At 39.9% G+C, this 24,098-nt stretch overlaps 1 protein-coding gene and 1 long non-coding RNA gene across 13 annotated transcripts in view; one reads left to right on the forward strand and one right to left on the reverse strand.

Moving 5' to 3' along the window:
- Nucleotides 1-24,098, forward strand: part of sugct (succinyl-CoA:glutarate-CoA transferase) — a 317,331-nt gene that overhangs the window by 143,500 nt on the left and 149,733 nt on the right. The window lies entirely within an intron of this gene.
- On the reverse strand, nt 715-6,290 carry LOC117264421 (uncharacterized). 3 transcript variants are annotated; one of them, XR_004502304.2, is made up of 5 exons: nt 6,271-6,290; nt 4,411-4,484; nt 3,821-3,889; nt 3,558-3,624; nt 715-2,465 (listed from the first exon to the last, which is right to left on the reverse strand). It is a non-coding gene; the product is annotated as an uncharacterized LOC117264421 (long non-coding RNA). The 3 variants fall into 3 exon arrangements; XR_004502305.2 differs by lacking the exon at nt 6,271-6,290 and having other exon boundaries at nt 1,736-1,752; nt 2,373-2,465; nt 4,411-5,069; XR_004502303.2 differs by lacking the exon at nt 6,271-6,290 and having other exon boundaries at nt 4,411-5,050.

Here is a 24,098-nt window from a genome sequence, read left to right on the forward strand (position 1 = left end):
TTTGCTTTAAAGGGTCTCATGCTCGAGTACCAAAAAATGGCTCTGAAGCACCCCTGACAAACTTTTGAGGAAACAGCCCCTGAAGCTTGTTTAACCTATGTGTATGACACTTAGTAGGCTTATGTAACACTCCTAGATGTACAAAAAAGCCTCTTGGGCCCATGTTCTAAACCCAACAGGAAGTCCGCCACTTTGAATTTACTGTGCAATTTAAGTACATTTTTGGCCATTTCCAGGGCTGGCGAATTAACAAACTTGTCCTAGAGATTTTATCCGATAAACTTCAAACCTTCACTCAAAAAAATGAAACGTTGACTTTAATTAAATATATTTTGTCAACAGGTTCCACGAAATTGTATTAAGTTAATTACAATTAAATATATAAAGTCAATCTAACTTAATCAAATTGTTTTAGAGTAACATAATGATTGTGAATTGAACCAAATAAAAACAATTACTTCTGATCAACAAGAGCTATTTCAGCTTGCCATAATTAAATCAATTATGTTATATGAACTTAAAAAATATATTGTCATCCTACATATTTTACATTTGCCCTTTCAACATACATCTTATATCTACAAGTAAAATAATACATTTAAGTTCAATTAATAAAAACATTATACTTTCATCTAATCAATTCTTTTTTAATTAGTTTGACATAATTCTAGTTTGTCAACAGGTTCCACACAAATGAATTTGGTACACCTGACATATTTTTGTTAATTCCTTTATTCACCAACGCATTTAACATTAGCATTTTGGTGCACTTGGTCCAAAAACAACATTATGACATTTTTAACGCAGGTATACACTGACTATGTACAAGTACTTCATACAACCCCTCTTCAAAAAACCCAAACTATCCCTTTAAATGTAAATACTTTCTTTATTGAGTTTATTTAGTCCTCTGACAGTAAACCACCTATCTTTGGGTTGTGGACTATTGGTTGTGACAAAATAAAACATAAGGTTTTACACCTTGGTGTATCAAGTCAAAAATGCCAATCACAGATTCTCAAAGTGACAACCAATAGAAAAAAATGGACAGATTAATCACTAATGAAAATAACCATTTGTTGCATCCATCCAAATAAACTCAGTTGGCAACATTATGGTACACGATAGTCCATGGACATCTGTAAACTGCCTTTATGCAGCATAACACATACGACATAGAACAAAAAACATCCTTTTGACAATATTTTGGTCTAACATGACAGGCTTGGTGTTTTCAAAAAAAATTCAAACAGCATAATGGTCTAAAAATCTAACACCACACTTGCTGCTGTCAACATTGGCCTTTCAATTCACTTCTCAATTCTTGTAACTTGGAACTCAATTTTACCACAAGACTACTTTTCACTTTATTCAGTTTTGATCCAAAATAGAATTGTGCCTATTCCGCACAACATTCAGTATGCAAATCAATGGTTGGCTCATTCAAACAGTTTGTTTTTGAGCATCTGTACCTTTGTTGAGAGTCTTGAAGCATCCAGTTGAAGAAAGATCTTCTGAAGCACTTCAAAGAAGCCTTTCAGTTCTTGAGGATAACTGAGGTTCAGTGCATAGATTACACCCATCAAGAGTGCACATGCAGTGGCAATGTCTCCCAAGTCATGTAGAACTTCAACACTCTCGATCACAATTCCCACATCAGCTGGAGGAGTGGCGGCATCACCTCCTTCAACAGTGATGCTGTAGATGCCATGGGGAATTTGTTCAACCTCCCCGAGTAGTAGGATCGGAATCCTTTACATGGGACAGAAAGACACGACAAAAAAAAAACAAAAAAAAACAACACACTATGAAATCACAAACAGATTTTGCAGAATTGAATAGCATTATTTAATGTCAACTCACTTGGTACTTTATTTGGAACAGCACTGCTTTTACTTTTACTAAGCTTAGACATTTTGTTTGTGTTTACATTGTGTTAACAAGTCTTCCTAATATGTTTATATGATCTAGTGAGTAGCAGTACTGAGCTGGAGAGCACAGATAAACAGCTCCATGAGTGAGGAGCGGAAATTCTCACTGCACCACTCCACTTACATGCTCTGGTAGACAATATTAAGAACACTTATCAATAAAACTGCACTACCGCCACCCACTACGACCTCAGTTTTAAGTAAAGTTGAATTATTTTTCTGACAATGTCAGAAAAAATTAAACTGTGTAAGCTTCATAAAAGTAATTGTATTGGCTTACATTAGATTGCACAGGTGTCCCTAATAAAATGCATGGTTAAGGTATATATTAGATTTCAAAATAAGTTTTAACAAACTAATTCCATGCAATTATAATTAAGTAACAACATTAGTTATTCAATAATTGGTTGAATAGAGGTGAAAACAATTAATATTACTAACCAGGTATTCCTTGAAGAGGATGTCTGGGTCTTCATTCAGATAGACACAAAGTGCCTTCAGGACGCACTCCCTCTTTCTTTTGACAGTTTCATTCTATAAAAAAAAAAGAAAAGAAAAAAGAAACTTTAGGACTGCACATACACACCTACTACACCTCACATTTCTAAAAGCATTTGAATAATGGTACATATTGGTAGGTATGGTTGCACTCCTTATCCAAAACATATTCAACTGGTTCAACTACTTGGAACCCGTCTTTGAAGTACTGCTTCCACTTAAAAGCAGTGCCAAGTGGGCTTTGATCTCCAATTGTTTTTGTCAAAGGTTTAGAGAGGCAGACTGCAGAGGCCAACTCCTGTATTTCTGTTGCATTACGACCAAGATTATGCTTAGTAAAAAAACTGACACAATGCCATTTAATGTAGTCATGGATGCAGAACTCATCAGGAAGTGCAAGTCCTGTAAAAGTTCATTGACTGCACCGCTTGGAACATGGAGTATGTTTTCCATCTTAAGCAACACTGCTGCAAATTTTTCTTCTATCATCTTCTCAACATTTTCTGAGATGTCCGTCTGAGAACTTGACTGCACTTCTAGCTTGTCTTCATCAAATACTTCACTGTCTCCATGTTCACCTGAAAGATTCGGTGCGTCAAAACTCTCTCTCAGTGAAACTATTCCAGGTTTAAAGTCACTGTAAGAAAAACCAAGGTGCTTTCTATTTTTATGTGATTTAAATGTCCCATAGATGTTTGTGCTAAATGAACATCCCTTGAAGAAGCAGGGGACTGTTTCATTGGCTTTGAGATGCAAATTTAGATGTGCAAAATACTCTTTTTCAGAGGAAACTTCAGGGAATCCACAAACATGACAGTTGAATGTGGCCAATGACGATGTTTGCTGTGATGTCTCTCGGTTATGGACTCGACACAAATGTGACCTGAGCGCATTCCCTAAGTTAAATGTACACGGACAACTACTGTATGGGCAAGGATATGGGTGCTGGCGCCCATAATGTGGATGTTTTAACCTATAGTGTTTAAGTAACTGGTCCCTAGTTGGGGTCTCTGAACTGCAACCTTTACACTGCCACATTCAAAATCTGGAAAAAAACAGCAAAGGAATATCAGTAAAGAAAACTTAACTTGTAAAACATTTTCTTTAGAAAAGTGTGACTGAACATACCATGTGCAAGCTCAGCAGTGCCGCCTACACCACATTAATGAGGGAGGGAGCAGATAAAGGCCAGAATCTGAAATTCAAGATGTTAACAGGAGTCATCAACTAATAAATTCATCAGTTGCTTTTAAGAAAACCAGAGTTCTAAAATTAAATGAGCTATTCAGAAGAAGAGCAAGATATTGAAGCGGTCACCTGATGCATGTTTCTAGAAATAAAAATACAGACAACCCAATTCACAGTAAATGAGTAGTTAGTTGAGATCATACCTGTTATGAGTACAAAGCCTTGTCCAGACAGGAGGGAGCACAAATGATCAATGGACCATCATTCAGGACCTGATATATGCAACATGATGATGACAAAAAGATAGAAAATCAACTGAAATAAATGTAGAAAGATTTTAACAGAAGGGGGGGGGGGGTGTAAGGCCTTTTTGATTTATGTGATTTGATTATTATTTAAGATTAAAGAACTTTGTGAGTTAAGAGCTGAACACAATCTATATTCACAAAGTCTACACTTTCTGAAAACACTAAATTTACACTGCTTTTATATCATCACTTATCATGACTTCCAGCACTCAACTCAATTAGTGCATTCTACTTTGAAAGAATATATGAACTACGTTCTTTATGTTTAGAGTAGAATATCACAGCAAATCTGATACAGATATCATAGCCGGGCCACTAGACACTTTGTTTTGAACTGCAAATCATAAATTCACGACAGAGGCTGGTCACCTTTAACTGTCACTGTTAAAAATTAAGCCTAAAGCCCATTTCACTAAGCTTTGTAAAAAAAAAAAAGTTTTAAGTTTGGAAATATAATACAAAAACAAAACTGTTAAAATACTTACATATAATGATATGGTGAATCATGTACTCAAAAGTAGACGCAAGCTTCAACAGCAGCTAAAGGTATCTCCTTCACCTGCAAACGGGAGAGGATGCAATTAGATACTGAAAATTCAGAGAGGAAAAAAAAAGACACTTCAAATATTTTTTAAATCAAGCTTATCCTTTACAGGGTCGCGCGGGGCTGGAACCGATCCCAGCTGACATTGGGTGAAACGCGGAGTATACCTTGGACAGGTCACCAGTTCATCACATGGCTGACCCATAGAGACAAGCAAACAAACAAACAGCTCATATTCACACCTACGTAAAGTTTAGAGTCACCAATTAACCTGCACGTGTTTGGAGTGGGTTCATTCTCGCTGCCGCGATGCAGAAATGCGGGACGGATTTGCGGAATATTCACGTAGCGCTTTTCCGCGTTTAAACCATACACACAGGCGCGGTACGGATGCGGTGCGGAATTTCGCTTTGTTGTGTTCCAGTTTCGCACAGTGTGTGCGGTTGTGGGTGAACATGGACGCGAGTAGCAGCAGCAGCAGCAGCAAGCTAGCAAGCTAACGTTTAACAAGCGTCAACTTCAACTTTCTTTAGCACTTACCACTCTCACTGCAGCAACCAAGCTGGACAATGGGCTGCCAGACGCTGTCCTTTAATTCAGTGTTCATAAAATCATCCTGTCTGTTATCAAAAAGGACGGGGTGCTGTGAAACGAGGTTTATCAACCTTTCTCCCATACTGTCCTGCCTGGCTGGATTTCGGACTCTCCTGGGTCTGCGCGACTATAAACAAACGATTTCATTGGCCCAGCTGTGTAGTTCCGCCAGCGAATTCCGCAGGGGGTCAAAGCCTGGGCGGAAACTTTTTTCACCGCACGAAAGTTCCGCCCCAGTGTGCAAACTTTCATAAGAACCCATGAAATCAACTCTTATATTTTTCCGTGAGAATAATCCGCGCGGATATTCGCCCTCAGTGACAATGGACTTCAAGGAAGTCGGAGCACCCTGAGAAAACACACGCAGATGCGGGGAGAACATGCAAACTCGGCACAAAATGGCTCCAACCACAGAAAAGCCCCAATCGGCTGGTGGGTTCAGAGACCGAACCTTCTTGCTGTGAGGCGACAGTGCTAACCACTGCACATCGTGCCGCAATTTATGTTTAGTAGCATTAAATTTACCTAAAACCGACATCTGCTCTGTGACGCTGCACACTAATTCACATTTCTGTTAGCATGTAGCTCACGCAACTTTCGTCTAGCAGCGGCTCATTCAAGTTCATAAAGACTAAAAACAACAACAACATAATGGCCAAATACAAGACAACCTAGGTTATAAAACCAAGCATATCCACTTACCAGTGCTTCAATTCAGTATATTGCGTTTTAAATTACAGTCCTTACTGGTCCGCTAATCCGAAGTAGTTCGTTGTTGACAACTGCTACCTGTTTTTACTCACGTGCAACACGCCGCGGCCGCACCTCCTGTACCTGCTTCACAATAAAAGCTTCCCTGTGGTTCGCCGACAGAAAGCTTTTATTATGAAGCTACAGCAAAACGATAAGTATCAGCAGTAACGCTAGCTTCACCAACTTGTAAAATAAATTTAATATCTGTAAATTCAGACAGGAACACAAAACTAACACTAATCTAATCCACAGAGACTCGGTCACAAAAAGTGATATGGCGATGCTCAGTGGGATAAAAAAAAAAAAAGTTAGCCAGCACAAGACCCACCTGCTCTCTAAAATTGCACAAACACGCCAACAATATATTATATATTCTATAACAAACACAAAATACAATCACGCTCAATATGAAATTAATACAAACAACAGGCCTGGGTAAAAAGGAAATGTTCACCTTTCTCGACGACAAAAAAACGCCAACAACTTGAGGCCTTGCGCATGTGCAGTCTGAAACGTCTCACTCTTCTTCTTCTTTGGGGTTTTAGGCGGCTGGCATTGCATTACTGACACCCTCTGGCTGTAAGATGTATCGCAATCCTAACTGACAACGTAAATAGTTTGTGATTAAACAACAGATTAATTTTTTTTACAGATAACAACAGACACAATTTCGTCGACTTTATTAGAAAAACATGTTTAACTGTAACAAAGACAAGTATTTTAAGTAAAGTGAAAATAAAAAATAAATATAACTTGAACAACACCTCTAATTCACTTTTTTGAGTGTTGATCTGTCCCACTGCAAGACCTTAAAGAAGAAAAGTTATTCGAAGCTTGAGTTTGAGTATTACAGGCTTGAGTTTTCATCAAACCATGTGACCGTGGCAAGGCATTAAACTTCCATGTGTCGCCATAAACAGGAAGTGGTTCATAACTCCAGCATACATGGACCAATCTTCCCCAAACTTTACAGGATTTATGACAGTCTCTCCCTGAATTTATCTATATGCCAATATTCAGTGAGGAGTACAGGGCCACCTAGCGGCGACAGGAAGTACGTCTTTTCAGACACTTATTTTTGAGTTTCCTGATATTTACATGCTGTGGTCTATATTTCTTGTAAAACAACATGACATATCATTAGTGCCTTCTCCAACTCCCTCTAGTGGGAAGAGGAAGTGGTACAAAATGTGAAATAGTCATTCCAGCACTGTTTGAAGCATATGCCATCTCAGTCCTGCATGAAGTGTATGACTTTGACAGAAATGAACTCTCGCTTCAGCCGGCATCCTGGCAGCGTTCTCGAGTTGTGCGAAGGTGCGAGGGCCTGTTCATCACTGCTTGCAGCTTAATTATCATTATTATTATCTCACTATATAATGATGAAAACTCTGTCTGTCTGTGGGTGTGTGGGTGTGTCTGTTCCACGTGTTTTTCCTCACTGACTTGGTCAATCCATGTGAAATTTGGCACAGTGGTAGAGAGTAATGGGAGGATGCGAATGAAGCAATATTAAATCAATTGGCCAAACGGGGGCGCTATAGCAACCAATTGAAATTGCAAACTTTGAATGGGCATATCTCATGCCCCGTGTGTCGTAGAGACATGAAACTTTGCACAGAGTTGCCTCCCCTCATGATGAACAAATTTGCCTCAAGAACCCATAACTTCCGGTTATATAGATTTTCCGCCATTTTGAATTTTTTGAAAAACACTTAAAGTCGATCTCTTCATAGGAAGTTTGACCGATCTGCGTGAAACTCGGTGAACATAGGGACCAATATCTAAAGTTCCCTCTTGGCAAAAGTTGGAGAACTTACTAAAACTGAGCTTCTATAAGGCAATGAATATTGCGGAGGGCGTGGCTCATCACATAAAGGTGTATAACATCTCAAGGGTTTCACCGATTACCACGCAACTTTGTAGGCATATGACCACACATAATCTGAGGGGACCCCTACATTATTGACCCGATCAAACAAAATGGGGGCGCTAGAGAGCTCATAATCTATCAATTTCTGTTATGTACTTCATGGAATTGTTAATTTACATTACATACAATGGTTTAAAGTTTAAGATTTTTTTTGGGGGGGGGGGGGTTCAAGACCGAAGGGCTGAAACCCTTTTGTTTTTGTACTGTTTTATTAAGCTTATTATTATTATTATTATTATTATTATTATTATTATTAATCAGAAATGTTTTCACAAATTCCTGTGAGATGGTACAACATAGAGACATGAAGATTTCACCAACGATTGGAAGTTGTTTGCAAATGGTGCTCAAGATATAAATTTGCCAATAGGCGAGATGGGGGTGCTATAATTATAGTGAAGGAAAATTTGGATTTGAAAGGCCACCACCCTTGCACCGTATGTCAGATTGATATGAAACTCGAGGTACTTAGTCAGGTGAAGGGGTTCTACAAAAGCCTACAAAATCCTACAGATCCGTGCACTAGAATGTCCGCTATATTGATATTTCTGAAAAACACAATTTTTACATCTCCGCCTATAAGGTGTAGGTATGATTTGCGCTCTGTCGATCTTGATATCTCACTGCGTTTTGGTGTTATTGACCAATGAACTTAAGACAGAGCATGGCTCAGCGCATAAATGGACTTTACTCCTTAACCATTGACCCAATTGTCACAAAACTTGTAGAAAATAGTGACAAAAGTATCTGAATCATATCGTGAAAGTTTGATTCAAATCGACCAATAGGGGGCGCTACACATGCAAAAAGTTGATATCTCATAATCAGCCAGAGATATTACAAAACTTGGTTTGCATCATCCGGGTTCATGTCTCAATCGATGCAAAAAAAATGAAAATGATTGCTTAAAGGGGGCGTGGCTTATTACATTAAAACTAAATTTCAAGACATTTCACAGTCCATACTTCAGAAAATCATAATAAATCACTAATGTGTCCTCCACAGCTGAAAGTTTTTTTCAGCAAATCCACTGAATAGTGACAAAACTTTGTTGCCCTGCAACCTATAATCAATTCAGTCAATTCAAGTCTGTCACTCTATATTTTTAAGAATATGCAAAATCAATTAACATCTATATCTCCAAAAGTCTTCATCCAAATGCAACCACCATTGCCACAAGCATTCTTTCGAGACTAGATGTTACATTTTTGAAATGGTGTTCAGATCGGTTAAACTGTGAGCTCACAGTGCTATTCATTATCTTGTTGTAATTTGTACTTTATGCACAACATTTTCTGTTTCATATAATTTTTAACCAAATGTCACCAAAATATTTGACAATATACCTGAAATCAGCAGAATGGTATGCCATTATTTTCAGAATTTTATCACCAATGCCTTCACTGTTATTGATATCTGATTGCTTTTTGAAGATATTCACCAATGAACTTTAAAGGGGGCGTGGCTCAGCAAATGACTCCACAACGTTTGGACTAATCATCACAAACCTTGCAAGCAATGTCTTAAGAGGTTCCAGGTGAATATCCTGAAAGTTTCATTCAAATTGACCACTAGGGGGCACCTCAAATACAAAAAATGGGTACGCAGTAACACAAATCAGACTAAAAATCAGAAAGTGATTGTCCAATCATTACAAAACTTGCAGGCTATGTTAAATAATAATTATTAAACACGTGTATTACTCTAAAATTGGTCAATAGGGGGTGCCACAAGTTCCAAATAAGTGCAAAGGCCTCTCGCAAAATTCGGCCATAATTCAATGAGGGTTTATTCAAACATCACCAAACTTGGTGGATTTTTTTAATTAAACCATCAAGCATGTTCCCAAAAATGTTTCTGCATTAGGCCAATAGGACGCGACAATGCTTCCAAAGAAGAGCGTGGCCCAATAAAGATTTGGACATAAATGAATGAGCATCTGTCTGATTGTCATAAAACCTGTTGGTAATCTTTTATGCAGGTGTCCTGAACTGTCAAAGATCTTTATTGTACCCAGCTCTCAAGTTTTAAATTTCCATGCTGGCTTGAACCCCGGTATTGCTGCTTGCAGTTATATTTATTACTATCATCATTATTATTATTATTATTATTATTGTTATTATTCAGAAATGTTTTTGCAAATTCCCTTGAGATGGTATATCGCAGAGACATGAAATTTTTACCAATGATTTACTTTGATCCTACCCAGCTTTCAACTTTTAAATGTCCATGCTGGCTTGAACCCCAGAATTGCCACTTGCGGTTGTGCACGCAGTGCAGATAGGTTTAACCACGGGTTGGATCGGGTCCAACATTTGGGAGTTTTTTTGCCAACATCCTGTTAGCGGTCAAGAAATCAAACTGAAAACTGACAGAATATTTTTAAAAATTTCTGAACAGAGAAAAATAAGTAAAATATTAAATATTTCAAGACCTCAGTATTTCTACAGTCCTTGCTACAGGTGATGTTGACTCTACTGATGATTTTTTCTTTAAATAGACACTAACATTGGTTTTTAAACAACTCTTTCAGCTGTCACTTCACTGCCGCTAGGCTCCAGTGCCTTGCTAAAGGGCACCTGGCCTGATAGGAGAACGCTGACAGCAGCTCTTCACTCTTCACAAAAAATCATCCAGGTTTGTGTAGATTCAACTCAGCAGATTGAATTTCCTCCACATGTTTACACTGAGCATGCTGAAAGATAATAGTCGCCTCGGTGTTGTGCTCGGCATGCATTCAATAGCATCCGTTCACAGGCAGTAAACACATTGAACCACATCAGATCTTCCCAATCATTTGGATCAGGGTTTTTCAAATGGGGTTACGGGTACACAAGGCTTTTGGATATGTTGCATTATTAGTTGTTGCACAGCCATGTACAGACATTGAAATTAACATTTTTGAGCAGTTTTAGTCTTGAACAGTGACCCCTAACCTGTAGAGTTACAAAACATTGAACAACTTGCATTGTTTGTAATTTTATTTTTTGCACAATATTCAGGCTTTAATTTTATTTTTTATTTTTTTCACTTTTATACTTTATTACACATTTATGACTATTATAAACCCAATGTCCCCATATGAGGACATATTTTTTTTTGTCAAAAACTACTTACTGTTCAAAGACAATACATAGTTTTATATACTTAACAGGTCCTCCTCATCCCAAATAGCTAGGCAAAATTAAAAATGCATACCAAACAAAAGCTCCGGCCTCAGGAGGATGGATTGCACCTTTCTGCCAGGGGGCCTACCAAGCACAATTAATTGAAATATTATCAAAATAGCAATATGGCCAAGTGCAATATTCAAATCGCAGGAGCTGCAATTTTTTGATACATGTAAAATGTGTCTCAACATTCCATTATAAATGAAGCTTTGTGGGGCTACAGAGAGGCCCTGGCCTACAAATTATATTCCAGATGTAAATGAGCATGCTTGTTCTGTACAGACTCTAGCCAAATAACATCATCATCATTTTTAATTTTTTTAGTGAAGATGAAATGCAAAAATTACCCTTCCCACTAAAATTGTGACAAATATTACAGTTGTAATATCCATCAAAATAATTTCAATGTGATTTTTTTGCATATTGTGCTGCCCTACAAAAAAGGGAACAGTTTCACCACACAGCCTTCTTACTTACTTCTAGTAGAAACACAAATATCGTGGAAAAAACTGGGCCGCACCTGCACCCGGTGAAATTGTCCCCCCAGCCCCCTTGGGTTAAAATGGCAGCAAAGATAACAAAAACTGAAATTTATTCTTCTGCTATGGTGCCTTACTTTAGTGGATTATAACATATCAGGTATGACATTAATCTGCAGATGCGCTGGTTCAAAATGAGACCAGACCTTTCTGTGGATGTCAGTTTTTCAGCCACAACGAAGGCCAAAATGTTTCCTGCAACAGGCAGTAAGGCTTGTGGTTTTTAGCCGATTTCTTGAAAACTTGCGGCTCCCTCGGGCCTGTTAAGAGGAGTGAGTAGTCAGCAGTCAATGACTGAATAAAACAGTAAAACAGGTATTTCAACAAATGTAAATCACCACAACCACGACGAGAGGTCATTGAGCATCCGGTTATACCATGTGCATACAAAAGATGAGGCTGATTGGTCAAGTAGTTTGTGAGACTGGCTGCTGACAGACAGATAAATGCACTCACAAATGGGAACGCATGATCCCCTCTAATAATAAGAATATGTTTTAATGAGATTTACCTCGATTTATTGTACCTTTTTATTTACCTTTTTTTTCCCCTTTATTAAGAAAAAGGTTTTGTGCTGGTCAGCTGGTACTTGAATGAAAAAATATTTCAAAGGAGGTACATTATTAAAAAAGTTTGAGATCCACTCATTTAGATTATGATTTGTTGTTCTGGATTTGATTTCTTGACAATATATCTCATATAACAGTTACCTTAAGCAACTGACTGCAAATTCTGGGATGTCCTGCACCATCAAGGACACCTTTGAAAGTGGCCTGTGTTTGCATTATTGTGATATTACAGCCTGTTCTCATTTTAAATGGCCCAAAACCACCACTTTGTCAGTGATTTTGGCGTTAGACACCTATGCAAAAAGGCACCCTTTGCAGTGGTATGATAAGCTGCCATGTGGCATCAGTTCCTATAGGGTGGGCAGGAGGGGAGGTGGATGGGTCCAACACACCCTGGACTGCAGAGGCCCGCTGTTCACTTCCTGTGTGAATGTTGAGCAAAACTATTATGTTTTTTCTATACCTAACCATGTGCTCTTGTTGTACAAGGAAATAAACAAGGCATTGAACGACATTGTAAGTTTATTTTGAAAAAGACTGTATGCATCTAACAAGCAGACTGTTACAGACTGTAGACTCCGTACATTTCCTGTGAAAACTGAAGTGTATTTTGAAGACATAATGTAACAGTAATGTAATGTAAATTTGTAATGTAAATTGACGTGGCATCCCGGAACATTAACAAGACATACAGGAGGATATTTAGCATGAAAGGCTGCTATATTTGATGAGTTAGAATGATAACGTGTTGGGTATTATCACCACATGACCTTAACAAAACTGATTTAAAAAAATATATGTTTACATACAAAAGAAGTAAAATCAGTGGTTGCTTGAAAGAAAGAAAATCAAAAATCTGATTATGGAATTTGTAGCTGTATATCCCTCTAATGCTGCTCTGTCTGGTTTGTGTGTGATGATGTGGAGCTGCAAGTTTCTTCCACACAGCAGCTCTGCAGTGAAGCTGCTGCTAATCAGGAAGACAGAAGGTCACCAGTCCAAAAAAATGAAATCTGGAAGTCATTTGGACAAATGCCAAACAGTCTCTCTCTCTCTCTCTCTCTCTATCTCTCTCTCTCTCTCTCTCTCTCTCTCTCTCTCTCTCTCTCTCTCTCTCATCTGTTTCTTGCTGTCAGTGTCTTTTCTCTCATTGTTAAAGTCAGAGTTATCTCACCTGACTGTAAGTTTGAAAGTTTTCCTTCAACACAGAAGCTGAACTCTCCTGCACAGTGAAAGAGTGGTTTATTTTCTGATCATCAGTGTGAATTATTTGAATTATCAGGCTTCTTTTTCTGTCAGTTTGGTGGACGGCTCTAAAAACTACAATACCCATCAACCTTATCTGCTCGTGCTCTAAAGAAGTAGAAGAAGAGTCATGTTTCTTGAATTCCAAACCAGGTCTGGAATCTGAAAGTAAACTGATTTGAACAGCCTTAAGTTTTATTGGGTTTGCTTTGAAAGAATTTGAAGCTCTGAGATTGGGTGTTTCTTGCTGAGATGCAGCCTGGGAGTCGCAGTTGACCTTCAGTCTTCATGTCCACAAGCCTCTTGTACCTTTAAGCTTTTATTGAAGAAGCAAATATTGTCTAACACTGTTGTTCTTCTTTTGTTCTGATGATTGATCATGTCCATCCAATACCGTCTTCCACTAAAATTACTGCATATATATGTTTTTCGGTTGTTGGTTTTTTTTTCGTGGGAAAACCCACTAAAAATGCTCAATTGGTTAAGCTTTGTGGTACTTGTTTTTACTGTCGTACAAAATTTGTGAATGAAACTTGCCCACAAACGGATTTAAAGAAAAGGTACTTTTATACAGCAGTTTGGGCTGAAGGTCCACCTACTCATGACCATGCTGATCAGGTTGAAATGAGCAACTTATGAAAAGTTTGAACAGTTGAAAGAGATTGATGACTCCAACTTGAAACAACTGTATAAACCAAAGGTGACTGAAAACAGTAAGGGAGGTTTAGAAGCATATAAAAATGTTCTTGCATGAGGCCCACTGCCAATGCAGAAAGCGAATTAGACGTTTAGTTTTGAAGCTCTAAAATAACTGACTTTCCAGTCTCTTAAATTGCACCTCTCCTGTCTTTCTTACTTGCTTGTTGTTGTTAACTGTACGACCTTTTTGTTGTCTTGTGGTGAACTTTGTCACTGTTCTATCTCTCTATCTTTTTCACTTTCTCACAGTTTCACATCTTAAAGTCCTCACAGTCATTTTTACCTTTTCACTATTTCCTGTCTCTCTGTCCTATGTTGCTTACTCTATGTCTCCCCCTTAGGAGCTAAGCAGTAACCGACCTTGTTTTAATGACAGCGAGTACTCTGGCCATGTATCTGTCATGTCCTCTAGATAGCAACCAGGTCCTGCAGAAATTATACAGCTAAATATGGCTTTAATATTCTGACTACTGGAGGTTTGCTTGATTTATCCCAGCTGAAACATAAACAGCCTCTGAAGTGAATACCTAACATGTAAGATCAGATAAATCAGGCTCAAACTGCCCACACCTGGCAGTGCTAGTGTCTTGCTCTGTACTTGGCTAAACAGGGCATAAAAGAATTCAACCTTCAACCTTGCCCAGTACTCTGAACTACACAGGGAAGCTGAGAGTTGAACCTTTAACCCGCTTTCCATCAGGACAGAAACTAAACCCAAGTTTTGCAATGTTAGTGCCTTGCTCTTAGAACCTTTTTCTTGGGAATTCAACCTCTAACCCCAGTGGTGTTAGTACGTTTTTCTTAGAAATTCAACCTCTAACTCTGGCGGTGTTAGTGCCTTGCATAAAACATAAGATTCAACTCAACTTTTGCAATGTTAGTGCCTAGGGTCCAACCCTAACAGTGCAAATTACTTTCAGGTGTATATGTTTAGCTCATGGAACTTTACATTCTCACCATGGCTGTTTTGATGCCTTGCATCAGGCAATTAAACCCTTAAAAGTGTAAACTGCTCTTTCTCCTGAATTGAACATGTGTCTCAGTTTTCTTTTTTGTGCATTTACTGAGCCACAAGATTTTACTTTTTACATTTTATCCATGTTTTTGTTGAGATATAGCCTTTTTGTCATCTTTAGAGCACTTTGTATCTTTGTTTGGACTCTAGCTCTACAAGTAACATTTATTACTGTCTGGAAACTGTCAAACAAAAGAGAAAGACCATAAAAATGCTGCATCTGAAGACGTTAGTCTTCATGAAACTCCCACTCCCAGGTCACAAGGACCTCACACTGGAAAGGAAAACAAGCCTTGGGAAACACTTCCTCAGTACAGGCTGGAATAAAGGTAAGGTGAAGAGATTGAAGGTGTGAAGCCAGACAAAAGGCTTCCTCTGAGGTCAGTGGGATCAAATCTACAGTATCCCTGGAGATCCAAGCTCTTCTCCATGCTGTCAAATGTGCACATAGAGGTAGTAGAAAGATTAAATGCTGCACTTTTGTCCATATTTATCAAACATGACGGTATTTCTGTCTCAGATGGATGGAGGGATGGATCAGACCATAGGATGGTTGTACTAGTCTGGAGTCATCTTTTTAACTGTGGAAGGTATTTTGTACCTGAAATGGTCTAGTTTTCCCCAGAGAGCAACATTCAGAGATGTTCAGGGGAAAACTCTGTCTATACTGAGAGGATGGATGGTTGAATGTGAGGTATGGGTCACGGCATTTAGATAACAGGCCAAATTTAGACATCACACCATGTCCTGCAATGTGTTGTCATAATATGGTAAACCTTCCCCAATAAAGGTCAGGATTTGATGTCTGGCTCTCAGAGTCAGAGTGGAGGCTTTGTACCAGAGCCACCATTTTGGAAATTGACAGCCATATGGAGGGAAAACTATCACAGAAGAAGTGACAGAGTACATTATATATACCCTTAAAGACACACACAAATGTGTTGGATCAGACTTAATAAAGGAGGAAACTAACTTGACGTTTTGAGACTGGATATTTTCTCCACAGATATTGATTAATTTGGGGGGGTTTGTTTCAGGATATGTTGCTGGATTTAAAGTCATGTTGACAGACTTGAGGCTTCCTCCAGGTCACGTAGACCTAACCTGTCTGTTTCCAGATAACCAGATAAGCCACAAGCCGACAGCTAAACGCAGCTCAGGGGAGTTATATTTTTTGGTCTGGATGAGTGGTGGGCTGGATGGATGAATGTGGAAATGGGGGGAGAAATTGATGACTGACTCCAAAATTAAGTTCCCACAAAAAAAGGAAAATAGAAATTGATTGATAGTGTTATGATAGTTTCTATGTAAAGCACATAACTTTGACCTCTGGTTGATATAATGACACTGACTCAGGTATACTGGTACCAACGGTAGACCATGGTACTAAAACTCCACGGTACATATGATACCATAATGTTGGAGTACCGTAGTACTACGGTACCTCATGGTGCCACTACTGTGGGATAAGTTCAAAGTCCAGTTGCAAGAGGGTGAGTGTCCATGTGCCGTGACGGTGTGCGCTGGCCAATAACAGTGCGCGCTGGCCACCTGGCACTCAATATGCTGCTGCAGTAGTTTGTTTTCAAGTGACATTCCAGGTATTAGCCGAGCTATTGAGTATCTTTAAGCAGTGAAAGTTATTATTTATTTCTTTTTACTTGTAGGCAGTGATTTGTTTTCCACAGAGCTCTACGTGCGAGCATTTCACTCGCATTTGCGACTAAAAATAGTTTTGTGTGAGCAAAAGAAATCATTCAGGAGCACGCTGTGCGAGTACAGATTTCAACCAGCAGCAGAAACGAAAGGCGAATCCTGACAGTTGTGGGTTGAACCGGGGTCACAGACAGGAATACGGCGGATGATCCGTCGTATTCCTGTCAAATACAGAGGCCATAGTGCTCCGCGGCGCAAGATAACGGCTTACCGGCAACGGAGAAGCCCGGCTCCAGGTCCAATCATTTCCTCTTTCGTTGGTGTCATGACTGCCCAGAAGTACCTGGACAGCCGGGCCGTGGCAGCACACAGGTATATGGCGTGTCAGAGGAGAAACGAGCCGTTCATATTTCTCTCTTTGTGGCAGGTAACGGCCCACAAACCTCACCGCACTTAAGGGACTGTTCTTAACTTATCAGAGGAGGAGGGTGGCTGGTTGATTTTTATTTCATTTGTTTATTTTATTTTGATCCCCCCTATGTTAATCGCTTATTGATGCTGTTTTTGAAGTATGAATAAGTCAATAAGTAATTTATTCCATTGAAATATCATTGATGTATTATAGAAAATTGATTTATCTTTTTGTAAATGACAAAAAGCACATCTGCCTAATTTTTGCTGTGGTATCGTGATACTACTCAGAACCGTGATACTCTCACTGGTATCGTACCGTGGGTCCCAATTTTGGTACCGTGACCACACTACTCAGTACTTCATGAGTCAATTTATAGTCATTACTAACTTTATTTTGAATGGTCATTTCAGTTATGCGACAAAGTTGTATGTTTATATATGTATGGATGGATAAGTAGCCAGCCATCCTTTTCTTTCTGAGCATCACTTGATTGATGCACCCTTCTGCCTGAGTGGAGAGGCCTAAAAACCTTGGATTGGTCATCAGCTGAATTTAGAAGCACTGCCTCTGTAACTTCTCAGTTTTTGCTGTGCACGTCAGTGCTTGCAATCACATCAACTGGTTTTTTCATCAAGGAAGAAACCTCAAGGAACTGATCACATATAGCAAGCAAATGGTTCTACAGTGAGATTAGGTCAAACAGACTGCTGTTTGAGTTAGCTCTTAATGAACATTAGAATTAGTACAATCAGCAATATGAAAAGCAGAGTGACAGTGAGAGGTGTGAAGTACCCTGGTGGCCAAGGGGTTAAGGTGCCGACTGTGTACTGCAAGGTCTTTGGTTGGTGTTAACTACTGTTTTAAAGCCTTGAGTTAGGCATTTTGGCTGTCGCTGTCTTAGATTTTTGGAGAAGTGACCATACGTAGATGAGAGGCTAGAGCTGTGGAGAAGCGAGGCGTAAATCTTTCTTTCAAAATTATTTTTATTGAATTTTCCTTGGATGCATGTTTATATCAACTGTCAGGGCACACAGGATTTCATCCAATACATCCATAAAATAGGCAAGTACAAAAGTAATAATAATACCAAAATTATAAAGAATCAAAATATACAAAAACAATGCAAGTAGAATACAATATGAAGAATAACCATGTATGAGGAAAAAAGAAAAAAATGAAATGAAACCGAAATAGAAGGGAAAAAAAAGGACAATGAGACACACAAACATACAGACGGGATGGGGGTGTCACAGTCTCCAGTCTCCTTCACCCAGTATGTTTTCCTTGCCACACCCATCTCATCAGGCAATTCCACTCACCTGTGTTCTTCAGCACACCTGTAACTCATCTCATGCAATCAGCCCAGCATACTTAAGCTCCAAGCTCCACACACACCAGTTGCCAGATCGTCTTCGCTCTCATGCAAGCCTTTCCAGCAATTTGTCTTGGACTGATCACCCGTTGCCGACCTGTTTCGTCCCCGTTCCTGCCTGCTCGCCTTGCCCTCGGACTGATTGCAAGATCCCGACCTGTTTCTGCTCTGACCCTGCCTGCTCGTCTGATCCCCGGCTATCGACCTCGCCTTCTGACTCTGACACCGAGCTTTCTGCCTGTAAGTCCCAACTGTGCTGGTTATCTGATCCCTCATCTGTCCCTGACTCTCCAACTGTCTGTTCCCCCGCAACTGTTCATCTTGACTGCAAGTCACGTAATCTCCAAACCCCAGCTGTACCAGTGATTTAAAAGACTCTGCTCCTGTGTGGTACTCATCTCCACCTCGTGGCTTAGAGGTAACGTCGCTGACTTTCACCCTGGCGACCTGGGTACGAGACTCCCCTGAGGCAGTTACACTTTTTCCTGTGTTTTCGATAAAGACTGTTGATTACTTCATCTGCTTGCTGCTTTGCATCTGGGTTCTTTCCTGTGAGTCTGGACGTGACAGGGGGTGGGGGGGGATCCAGTTGCGCGTTGAATTAACCGTCTTCATACATGAAGTTATAATGGGTCAGCTGGAAGTTTATCACTCTAATTGAAGCCCATCTAATTGCTTTACAAATTCAATAAAGCCATCCCATGTCTTAAGAAAGTTCTGGAGAGCACCATCAACAGTATACCTGATCTTTTCTAACTTGAGATTACACATGATACTCTTGATGAGATGTGTGTGGGTGGGTGGAGCAGCATTTTTCCAGTTCAGCAAAATCAACCGCCGCGCTAGTAGGGAGGAGAATGCCATAGCCTTGCATTGACAGGAGGTCGTAGATATGTTTTCTGAGGTTACACCAAAAATGGCAATGAGGGGGCAGGGAGTAACATGTTTTTTAAATATTTTAGAGAATAAATAAAAAAAAAAAAGAGGACCAGAAATGATCTAATTCAGGGCAACCCCAGAATATATGATATAAAGTCGCAGGAAGCATTTTGCACCTGTCACATAGGAGGTCAATGTGTGGGTAAATTTTTGTCAGGGCAGTCTTACAATAATGTAGGCGGTGCAATACCTTGAACTGGATAAGATTATGACGTGCACATATGGATGAGGAGTGTACACGATCCAAGGCTGCGTCCCAAATGTCATCCGAGATGTCAAAGCCAAGCTCCTCCTCCCAGTGCTGTTTTATAATAGTTAAAGTAGGCATATTAATCGAAATTATGAATTCATAAACTTTGGCCAGCCTCCCCCTTCGAGAGTGTAAAAGCGTGTTAATTATATGATCAAGATGGGTTTTAGGTGGGAGAGAGGGGAAATCTGGGAACTTCCTAATAAAATCCCTCACCTGCAAGAACTGAAAAAAATGAGAGCGTGGCAGATCAAATTTTTCTTGGAGCTGTGTGAAACTGGCGATGACACCGTCTATGTACAAGTGCTCCAGTTTTTGGATGCCCTTGGCATGCCAGATTTTAAAAACAGAGGAATAGCTAGAGGGGGGAAATAAGGAGTTGTTAGAAAGTGGGGAGAAGAGAGACATGCTCTGAAGGCCAAAGGAAAGTTTAAATTGTTTCAGAATTCTTAAAGAATGCCACAAAACAACATTATGTTTTGGGATTGAAACTGGGAGCAGGAGCGATGCCCCTAAGGAGCGAGGCGTAAATCTGACTGAGAGGCTGAGAAAACCACCGTGGAAGCGACTTGTCAATCAACAAGGTAGCCAAGCCCTAAAGCATACCCTGCTTTGTCAAGAACATCATGCTGTATTGAAGAATTGAAAACCAGTGGCTGAGATTACAACAAGGTTCCTGCAGTTCCATAAAAAGTTCTGAAAGGCATTGAATTCATTGATCTAAAATTAAGACCTCAGTTGTTATTTACAGGTCTGGGGCAGCACGGTGGTGTAGTGCTTAGCACTGTCGACTCACAGCAAGAGGGTTCCTGCTTCAAACCTGGGAGGGAGCCCTTCTGTGCATGCCCCCGTGTCAGCGTGGGTTTTCTCTGGGTACTTCGGCTTCCTTCTACAGTCCAGAGACATGCAGGTTGGGGATAGGTTAATTGGTGACTTGAAATTGGCCGTAGGTGTGACTGTGAATGGTTGTCTGTCTCTATGTGTTAGCCCTGCGATTGTCTGGCGACCTGTCCAGGGTGTACCTGGCCCAATGTCAGTTTGGATAGGCTCCAGCCCCTCAAAAGGATAAGCGGTTATGGAAATGAAGGAATGTCTTAAATCAACATTTCAAATGTCTTAAAAATACCAAGATATGCTTGCTAGCTGTCACTGCAACCAGGAAGTAGGTAAAGTATGTGCAAATTCAAGGAAAGTTGACTTTTTAGCCAAGATTTTGCAGCATGGTTTAAACCGGTACAAAGCAGTGCATACAAGGCTCTACGTATTTTATATTTTACGTGTTAAAAAACACAATATGCTCGGAAAACCTGGCATCAAACACCACAGACTTTCCAGTTCTTTTCTACCCTCATCTTCACAAACGCCTTCATGCCCATGGGCAACACCAACATGTTGTCATCCCAAGTTGTCACATATTGCAGCTTTGTCAGTGGCATTTCATGTCTACGTGTTATGCGCTAGGTGTCCCCCTGCATCTGCTGTTGACATTCTGGGACACCGCAACCAAGCCAGGACGTCAACAAAAGCATGGAATTAGGTTTAGAAATAAACATCACGATTTGACTCTACATTCATTTGGGAAGCAAACAGCAGGCTCCTGGGTGAAAGTCTGGGGTTTGTTGGACCCATCCGCTACCACTCTCATCCACCCTATAGGGACTTTTCAGCTCCTTAAATTCCATTGTTACTGGCAGCGTTTTAACCTGACTCCGTCCAGGGGTGTATCATACTGTTACTCAAGTGTTGTCTGGCTGACTGGCAGCATATTATAACACCGCAAAAGGTTCATTCCAACCATGTTACCAACTGATGCCGCCCAGCAGCGTATCATACCGCCACAAAAGGTGGCTTTTGGTGTCAGACACTGAAATCACTGACAAAGCTGCAGTATTTGATGAATTTGGAATGAGCTTGAGTTGGCAATACCAGCATGAGGGTCAGCAGTGACAGATCTCTGAACGACATTCAGGTGTCCACCTACAAAGAAAACGTACTATGGTGCCTGAACATGGTAACAAAACACCAATCGTACAGTCAAATGAGGGAGAAGGAGACCTATTCTGCGCAGTGTTCATGGACTAATCTTTGTAATTAATGTCAGTTTGTTTTTTGTTTTGTTTTTAGCTTTTTTCCACAGTTTTGGCATTGTAAAATTGGTCATAAATATTATTCTGAGTGGCATCAAAAAAGTCTTAAATCTAACTTGCCTTACGCTGCAGGGACCCTGCATTAACTCATTAGTAAGATGATTACTGAGGTAATAAATCAAGTGAGAAGTGGTGTCAACAGTGGTGTATAAACTTTAATACGATCAGACTTCTGACCATATAAGAAGTTTTGCAACATGTGGAGTCATCTCCTGTTGGTCATTAGAAAAAATACAGGCAGAGGTAATCCCTTGGTTGCATGTCAGTCGTCTTGTCCAAGGACATTTATTCACAGCTTGTAAAGACTAAGCTTCCTGGCTCACTGCATCACTTCTTCTTTGTAAGTTTTTTGGCTGATCACTTCAGAGCATCCAGGTGAATTTTCATTTAATATTTGGAGATGAGAAACTTCCCTTACAATAAAGTGGCAAATTCCAACCTGTGTTTACCTGACAATGACCTCTGGTGGCTGTGTGAACGCTTGTCTGCCAGGAATATAGCAGGAAGTAGGGTGATGGTGGTGCTGTTACACTTACACTGGATTTTCTATATCCATACCCTGTGCATGCTATCATGCCTCTGGCATATATTTATGTTTCTAAGTGGCATTGCATCCTTTTGATATCTGATCATTTCAGATAGAAGAGAAATGAGTGAGGAGGTCATGGGGACTCTCATCCTTAGTATCTCCTTGAGAGCCAGGCAGCAGCTGAGGAAGCAGACAGTTTAGTTTTGGAAAAAGAAATGACATCAGCAAAGCTTTGTCTGTCTTCCTGGGCGTTTTTAGGTTACTTACGTTTTTCAAGTGATTTCCCAAATTTGTTGTTGAGTTGTGATATGCCAATTGCTTTTGGCAAATCTGGCACTCTGCTTTCTGGTGCTTTCTGGGGGTTGTCAGGGCATATTTTAAAGTGCAACCACACATCTGATGACCTCTTGGACATGTCTGCCAGCTCTGAGTGCGCTCGTTGTCAGTATCGGACTGGTGGGGGTTAGTGTTGCGTTTAAGGCCTCCCCCCAAAAAACGGGGAAAAAAAGCACCGAAGCTTTGGATTTTTTTTTTTCACAATCGAATCCCATGCCATCGAACGAAGCTTCAAAGCTTCGAATTTTTTGGGTCAGCCCTACTAATTAGAGCAAACACTGGAGATTATTTACACATTCAGAACTTCTCAATGATACACACTGAATCAACACGGTGCATTCTGTGAAATGTCTGATGATAAATTTAAATTGCAGCTAGGGTTGTATTCTTCAGACTTTTTACAGGGAAGTGCTGTTTGATTGTAAAGACCATTTTACAAGCCCAGAGAGTGTCACAGAGGTCAGCTTATGATCAGTCTTTAATCTAATTGCTAATTTGAACACTTAATATATATATTATGCCCCTCTCTCACTTCAGGAAGTCATTACTGCCTATTTTGTTTATTTTCAGCTTGGCTGCTATTTGGTAAATGGACCTGCGTTTGTACAGGGCCTTTCTAGTCATCTGACCACTCAAAGCGCTTTTTTACATTACGAGTCACATTCACCTATTCACACACATATTCATACACTGGTGGCCGAGGCTACCATACAAGGTACCACCTGCTACTCAGTTTTTAACACACTTGCAGACCGATGGAAGCATCATCAGGAGCCATTTGGAGTTCAGTATCTTGTTCAAGGATACTTAGACATGCAGACTGGAGGAGCCGGGGATCAAAGTGCCGATCTTCCAATTGGTGGACAATCCGCTCTACCTCTGAGCCTTTAAACACATACATTTCACATTTCATTACAGGCTACTTATCACTCTGGATAATGTTTTTGTACTTAATGTTCACTTGTTGCTATGTTCTTTTCTGGCTTTTGAGAAGGCTCCTGTTGAGATGTAACAGATGAATATGTTTAGACAGGCTTCAGGCACCTCAATATATTGGGCTAATTTCAGCTCATTCATTGAAGTTATGTCAGTTCTCCTAAGTTAGCCCACACCATGATTTTAAACACACATCTAATAATATTTACCCTAATGATAATAAAGCTAGTCTTACTACAGCCTGTCTGACTCAAATACAAATTTAAAAAAAAAAAGCATGAGCAGACTTGTGTAATGCATTTAGTCAGTCTGCATTTTTTGCCAGTATTACCCCTTTTAGTGAATACCACTTCATATTCTTCATAGAGCTCCATCAGCATGTTTGTTCTGCTGGAAAGAGGAACACAGCTCTTGTTTTTTCCTTCCTTTTATGACTTAATATCCTCTGTTTGACAATCATTTGTTCTGGGCTGCTTGTATACTCCATGTGGGTGCTCAGTTGAAGCTTTTTCAAGCCTCGCTAGAGTTAACA

The sequence above is a fragment of the Epinephelus lanceolatus genome, chromosome 20 (assembly GCF_041903045.1).
Source record: "Epinephelus lanceolatus isolate andai-2023 chromosome 20, ASM4190304v1, whole genome shotgun sequence".
Lineage (NCBI taxonomy): Eukaryota > Metazoa > Chordata > Actinopteri > Perciformes > Serranidae > Epinephelus > Epinephelus lanceolatus.